This window comes from Aotus nancymaae, unplaced genomic scaffold, assembly GCF_030222135.1.
Source record: "Aotus nancymaae isolate 86718 unplaced genomic scaffold, 86718_ANA_hifiasm-v0.15.2.pri h1tg000020l, whole genome shotgun sequence".
NCBI lineage: Eukaryota > Metazoa > Chordata > Mammalia > Primates > Aotidae > Aotus > Aotus nancymaae.
The window spans coordinates 54,203,906-54,211,976 of record NW_026988432.1 but is presented as its reverse complement, the minus strand read 5'-3'; the positions used below and the strand labels follow the sequence as shown (position 1 = coordinate 54,211,976).

At 37.0% G+C, this 8,071-nt stretch overlaps 1 pseudogene; it reads right to left on the bottom strand.

Moving 5' to 3' along the window:
* Nucleotides 1-5,508: 5,508 nt before the first annotated feature.
* On the bottom strand, nucleotides 5,509-6,383 carry LOC105712103 (large ribosomal subunit protein uL30-like; annotated as a pseudogene).
* Between the last annotated feature and the right edge of the window lie 1,688 nt (nucleotides 6,384-8,071).

Genomic DNA, 8,071 nt, shown 5'->3' with positions numbered 1-8,071 from the left:
CTCACCTAAATGCAGGGAATAACCTGCATCTGTCAGGTTACATGATATGATTTGGATGTTTGTCTCCACCAAATCTCATGTGCGAATTTAATCCCTAGCAATGAAAGGTAGGGCCTAGTGGGAGGCATTTGGTTCATGGGGGTAGATTGCTCATAAGTAGACTAATGTCCTCTCTCCAGGGTGAGCGAGTTCTCACTCTATTAGTTCCGGAAAGAGCTGGTTGTTAAAAAAAGCCTGGCACTGCCCCCCTCTCTCTTGCTTCTCTCTCACCAGGTGATCTCTGTACACACAGCTCCCCTTCGTCTTCCGCCATGAGTGGAAGCAGACTGAGGCCCTCACCAGATGCAGATGCCAACACTGTACTTGTTGCATAGCCTGCAAAACTTTGAGCTAAATAAACGTATGTTCTTTATAAATTATCCAGCCTCAGGCATCACTTGTAGCAACACAAAACAGACTAAGACACTACTTAAGACCAAAAAAGTAGAATCATCCCTCAGGCCCCTTTTCCACATTCCTCACATCCAGTGCAAAACTAAGCCCTGTTAGATAGAATCATGTGAAATTGTCAATATCTGACCTCTTTGACCTACAAAAATGACAGTATCATAAAATTCAATCTGCAAAATATTTCTCAAACCCATTCATTTCTCTTCAACCAGCAGCCTAGTTGAAGCCACTCCATTATTCACCCAGACAACTGCAATGGCCTCCTGATCACTGGCCTCCTTTCCACTCTTACCTCCATTCTAGCCAGAGCAATGTTACAATGAAATGTTTCAATGAAACATTATGTTCATTGAACTAATGTTTCGATGAACAAAAATTGAGTCTGATGCTGCCATTTAAAGCCTGTAGTGGTTCCCTATTGCCCTTAGAATATATTCTAAATGGTCGGGCACAGTGGTTCACGCTTTTAATCCTTGCACTTTGGGAGGCTGAGGCGGGTGGGTCACAACATCAGGATTTCTAGATCAGCCTGGCCAGTGTGGTGAAACCCCAGCTCTACTAAAAATACAAAAATTAGCCAGGCATGGTGGCACGCACCTGTAGTCTCAGCTACTTAGGAGACTGAGGCAGGAGAATCATTTGAACCCAGGAGATGGAGGTTGCAGTGAACCGAGATGGTGCCACTACACTCCAGCCTGGGTACAGAGTGAGACTCTGCCTCAAAAGAAAAAAAAAATACATTGCAAACTTCTTTGCCTGGCCACAAATGTCCTACCTCATCAGATTCTTACCTTCAACTCCACTCTCCTCCCACTCTGTGCTCCAGGCCTCAGGGACCTCCTGTTGCTCTTCCTCTTCCCTCATGCCTTGCCGTCTGCCCAGAACACTCCTCTCCTCACCTGTCAACTGGCCAATCCTTCACATCCTGCATCTTTATGCTTCAGTTACCTTCCCTGAACCAGCCCCTACAGACTCCCCAATCTATGTCATTTTCCCTAGTGAATCTCACATAGTGCCCTGCTCGTTTCCTTTTTGGAAGCAATTTATAAATACATATTTATTTTGTTATTGTTGTTTATTTTTTAATATCTCTCTACTAGCCTGGAAGTTACTTACAGGCAGAAATTGTGTCTTTTCTTGTTGTTATCAATACTGGGTACACAGAAAACCTTCAATAAATCTTTGTGGAAGAAATGATTGTATGAATGAACAAATACATGAATCAATGTGCTAGGTTAAAATGTTGATGGAAAACAATAGGCTATAATACTGTGTGGACATTATGATTACAACTATTTTGTAGGACCAAGCACTAAAGAAAGAGAAGCTTAGAAGGAAATAAACCAAAATGTTTCATTTGGGTGATGGGATTATGAATAATCTTATTTTTTTCTCTTTGCTCTTCTGTATTTTCAAATTTTCTTTAGTAAGTATAACTTCAAATATATATTTTAAATTTTTGAGAAAAATATTTACTTCCCCTATAATCTCCACCTTACTTTCAAAATTAAAATTAAAATTTGATCTCACAATATTCCTCTGTATTTTCCAGCATATATAGTCAATTTCTCTTCTGGCATACAGGAGTTGAGGAGTGCATAAGAAGAATCTAAATGGAATTCTTGGATAGGAGAAAACAGTCACTAATTTCTGGTTCCAGAATGTGGAGAAAATTAACTAGATTACATAAATATCTACATGCCATTGTTTACTATAGATGTGAATAATTATGCATTTTCCATATAGGTTGGTATTACCTGACATTTTCAAGCAATATCATGGCCAGATGGGCCTCTAAAGCTTTATCACTAGGACCTCAATGTAATCATCGGTAAAGATAATTCCCGATTTTCTGAATAAATTATCTGTTTATCCTCATCCACTATTCCTCATTGAAACCTTTTTTCCACTCTGACTTTCCTCCATTTAAAAAAATATCAGATGTGGGCCAGGCGTGGTGGCTCATGTCTGTAATCCCATCACTTTGAAACACCAACACAGGCAGATTTCTTGAGCCCAGGAGTTCCAGACCTGTCTGGGCAACATGGTGAGACCCCATCTCTACAAAAAAAAAAATGAAAAATTAGCCTAGTATGGGCCAGGTGTGGTGACTTACACTCAGGCAGGAGAATCACTTGAGGCCGGAGGCAGAGGTTGCAGTGAGCCAAGATTGCAGCACTGCACTCCAGCCTGGGACAGATTGAGACTCAGTCTCAAACAAACAAACAAACAAACAAAAAACAAATCCTGTTATGATGTCCCTGTCGTACCAGCTACTCAGGAGGCTGAGGTGAGAGAATCACCTGAGACTCGTAAGTCAAGGCTGCAAGTCAGAGCCCTGATTGTTCCACAGCACTACAGCCTGGATGACAGAGTGACACTCCATCTCAAGAAAAAATTAATAATAATAAAATAAATCAAATGTGTTTATATAGACAAAAAGGAAAGAGAGTGCAAGATTCTTTCTGTTTCAAATCCATTCACTTCTTGCCACTTCTTGCCACATCCCCTCTGCTACCACTCCAATTCAGGCTACTGTCATTTCCAACATGGTCCTTCCATTCATTTAAAAGAACATTAGAAGATAGTTTATATAAAATAAAATGCACCTCCCTAGTTGTACATTTCAATTAATTTAGACACATTTATACCTCAGTGCAAGTACAGCCAAAGAGATGTAGAACATTTCCAAAATCCCCCCCATTCCCCATCCTAGAAAATCCATTGTGTGGAAAGACCACAACTTGTTTATCTATTCCCTTCCTGACAGACACTAGAGTTGTTTCAAGTTATTGGCTACTGTGAATACATATTCTACCTACATTCATGTATGAGTCTATGCAAACATGTGTTTTCATTTTCCTTGGGTAAATACCTAGGAGTGGGATTGCTGAATTATATGCTACATGTATATTTAACTTCATAAGAAACTGACAAACTGTCTCAACAATACTTTTCAAAAAATCAGTTCTTAATTTTAAATGTTTATCAAATTTTTCTTTTATGATAATGCTTTTTGTGTCCTGAAATTTTTTGCCTACCCTAGGTTGTGAAAATTTTATTCTCTATATTCTTTTCTAGAAGTTCTATATGTTTGACTTTTCCATAAAAATTTTTGGAATCAGGCTGGCAATTTTTACCAAAAAAAAAAATGTTGGTAGAATTTAAATTAGAAATATACTAAATATATCACATTCAGAAAATGAATATTGTAAAAATAGTGTTTTCCCATCCATGAACATGGTATATCTCTTAATTTCTCCCAGGAATGTTATATGGTTTTCAATGTAAAGGGTCTGTACTTATTTTGTTAAATTTATCCCTAAGTATTTCATATTTTGGGTACTATCGTAAATGGTATTTAAAATTTTCAATTTACAATTATTCTTTCTATATAATGCAAATATAAAAATGAAATTGTTCATATATAAAACTTAATTTCTGTATACTGACCTTGTACTCTGCAACTTTGTTAAACTCATGTATTAATTCTAATAGCTTTTTGTAGATTTCTTAAGATTTTCTTCAAACATAATCACATTATTGCAAATAAAAACATACTTTTTTTTTCTTTCCAATCTGTATTCCTTTTATTTCTTTTCCTGGACTTCTTTCTGTGACTAAAATTTTGAGTATAATGTTGACTATAAATGGTGTGAGTGGGCATCCTTGCCTTGTTCACAGTCTTAGAAATCATTCAGTTTTTTCAGAATAAATTATGATGTTAACTGTAGGTTTATTTTGTTGATAATTTATCAGGCTGATGGAGTTTTATTCTGGTTTGCTGAGAAGTTTTAAATCAAATGAGTGTAATATAATTTTATGTAATGAATTCTATTTGCTAAAACATTGTAAAGATTTTTACATTCATGACTGTGTGGTATATTGGTCTTTAGGTTTCCCTTTTTTGTAATAATCATCATCTGATTTTGGTAGAAAAGCAAACCTGATCCCGAAGACTGCTTGTAAAATGTTTTATTCTCTCTTTTTTGAACAAGTTTGTGGAAATGTGGTATTATTTCTTTCTTAAACTTGAATAGACTACACCAGTAAAGCCATCTGGGTTGAAGTCGTATGTTCATATGTGTGTGTTTGTGTGTGCATGTGTTTGAAAGTTTTCAGTTATTAACTCAATACACATAGAGCTCTTCAGATTTTCTATCTCTTCTTGTGTCAATTTTGATGAAAGATGTCTTTCAAATAATTTTTTCATTTCATCTGTTTTTAAATTTATTAATGTTTCTCAAAATATTTTACTATTTTTAAAAATACAATATCTGTAGTGAGGTACCTCTTTCATTACTGTCAGTCTAGCTAGCATCTTAACTATGTTATTGATTTTTCCAAATATCAGTTTTTGGTTTTATTTATTTTCTCTATTTTTTTTTTACTTTCAAAATTTTGCTTTCTATTTTTTTTCTACTTACTTCAGGTTTCAATTGCTTCTTGTTTTTCTAGTTTCTTAACATAAAAGCATATGCCCTGATATTATTTCCTTTTTAATAACTTTTATTATTATGTCTTATGTTTTCCTTTACACTCTGGAAAATATATAATAATTATTTTAATATCATTATGTCTTAATTTCATTATCTGCTGCTGTGTCTATTCTATTTCTGTTTTCTGTTTCTACTTACTTGCTTTTTCCTTGTTATGGGTCACATTTTCCTGCTCCTTTTATGTCTAGTAATTGTTTATTGGTTGCTGGTCATTTTGAATTGTGTGTTGTTTACTAGATTATGTATAGATTTTAGGAATGTTGGACTTTTTTTGGCAGGAAGTTATCTATAAATTGGTTCACTCTTTTGGAGCATATTTTCAAGTTCTTTGAGGGTATGTGTAAAGTAGTCTGTACTCCAGAGATAATTTAGCCCTATTTCTGAGACACCCTCTTCCAGAGTCTCTGTTAATTGCCACGAATATTTAGTGAGGTCTCTTCTCTCTGGCTGAGGGAATTAGGACAATTTTCAGCTCTGCTTCAGCTATGGGAATTACTTGTATTACAACTCTCCACTAACAATACTTTCCTTAAGAATTATTTCTGGTTGGCTTCATGAGTTTCACCCTATGCATCTGTGTATTGGTATTCAGCCAAAGACTCAAAGGAGGGTTTTTTTTTTTTTTTCAGTTTGAGAGCAGGTACTGTTTATTAACTGACCAGCTTAGAAAAATAATCGTGGGTAGACATCTTAGTTCATTCTTCTAATAAGCCTGTAGATCTGATCCTCCCTGTTGCCAGCATCTCCACCTTCTACAAAATGAGTGGTCTTTTTCTTCATTCCACCAAGTGGAGAAGATAATTTGAAGGGCCACAGGAAGTTATTTGCTTCTTTGAAGTGTTTTCCAACAGTATAGATCTCATGAATCAGATCCTCCATGCAGATGATGCCATATTTACCAAGAGATCGAGCAATCAAAGCATTATCTGTCAAAGCAATTCACTTCTTTTTGATTTTGCCATAACCACGTTTGCAGATTAGTTCATTTGCTGACTTCAGATTTGGGTATCCCCATGCAATATATGGATCTACAATCCTCAGCATGTTAATTGAAGCCTTGTTGAGCTTCACAAAGATTCCACTGAAGATTTGACGAAGGAGAAGAAACTGCAACACCTTTCGGACCTTTGGACTCACACCATTGGTACCTCTGATCCTGATGACAAATGCCAATTTGGGTTCTGCAAGTACACAGAAGTTGCCAGCTTTCCTTGCCATCCTTGCCATTCAAATTTCAATTCTGTATATATGCCTATACTCCTTGTGATAGTGCTTCACCTTTTCATAGATAAGCTTCCTCCCTGCCTTTCAAAGCATCTTTTGGGGAAACTTCTTTCTCAGGTGCTTGATCTTCAGCTCTGAGAAATTCCTTTGCTTTTTCTTAAGGGTTTCTGGCACAGCAAGAACCTTCGTTTTCTCTTTTATACCCTCCATGGTTCCAGCCAGAAAAAGAGAAGGCTCAAGGGAACTTTTTTTTTTTTTTTTTTTTTGAGACAGAGTCTCACTCTGTCACCAGGTGCCAGGCTAGAGTGCAGTGGCGCAATCTCAGCTCACTACAACCTCCGCCTCCCAGGTTCAAGCAATTCTCCTGCCTCAGCCTCCCGAGTAACTGGGACTACAGGCGCACACCACCGCGCCCAGCTAATTTTTGTATTTTTAGTAGAGACGGGGTTTCACCATGTTGGCCAGGATGGTCTCGATCTCTTGACTTTGTGATCCACCCACCTCGGCCTCTCAAAGTGCTGGGATTACAGGCGTGAGCCACCACGCCTGGCTTCAAGGGAAATTTTATGCAATTTTCTGAAACATTTTCTGCAAGTAACTACTCCTGGGTACTCTGCCTAAAAATTCTAAATGCCTTAATGTCCTAGAACTTTGATCTCCTTCTCCTCAACTAAGAAAGATTGCTGCATTGTATTTGAGTTCCTGTTTCGTACACCTAAAACTGGAAATTACGTCTAGACATAAAGCTTTAATGGTGGCAGGGCTTACATCATCTGTTTCCCTTTTTTCAGAGACTACAATCTTGTACTACATGTTGTGTAATATCTGAAAATAGTTGTTTCTTATAATTTTCCAGTTTTTTCATCATTTGTAGTGGAAGAATGATTTCAGATCCTATTTATTTCCTGTGGCTAGAAACATAAGTCTCTTCCCTGTCTGTTCATTTTTGACATCTGCCATCCATTCTCTCCACTGTAGCCAGAGTGATTCTTTCAACACAAATCTGATCATATCAGTCCCATGCTGCAATGAGGGCTGCAAACCTCACCTCTTATCCCACCTACTCCCCCAGCATCAGTTTGCACCATTTCCCAATTTGGACTTTATGTGGCAGCATACTAAATTATTTTCAGTGTTCTTCAAATACGCCGTGCTCTCTCTCACATCTGAACAATTGCAAATATTCTTCTCTCTACTTAGAATATTTGCCCTGCGCCCCACATAGCCACTATTTCTGCCTAAAATCTATTCATTCTTCATAACTAATTTATGTTTCTTCCTCAGAGAGGTCTCCCACAAAACCAAGAGTTGGTTTTACACCTGCCCAATACTCTCATAATGCCTTGTATTTGCCCTGTGTGATAACCCTCATAATTTTATAATTATTGTTTAATATCTGTATTCTGTATTAGACCATGAAATACAAGTGAAAGTTCAGCATCTCTCTCACTAAATCTGCCAAATCTCCAAGTGCCTTGGATAGCAGCTTGCAGAATAGCTCTCAATAAATATTTGATGAATACATTAATAAAAATATAAGATAATTAACTAAAGAACTGATAGTGGGAGTAGTGAGAGAAAGGGGGAAAAACCAAGCCAACAGAACCTAATATGTGAAAAAAAAAAAAAGAAGAAGAAGAAGAAAGAGCTTAAGGACAGCAAGTTTCCATTTTGTTGACTCCATGGGTCAGATCTCCCAGATGTCACTTAGCTCCTCACCAGTTTGCCTATCAACAGAGGCACTGGGTAAGAATGGTGCATTTGATACCTTTCTCTCTCCAAACCAAGAAGACTCAGAGTAAATGCTTTTTCATAATGGTGTTTTCAGAATTAATCATAATGAACAAAGTCTCACAATAATTGAACATAGTCCCAGATGATTCTATCACTCTGTTTTG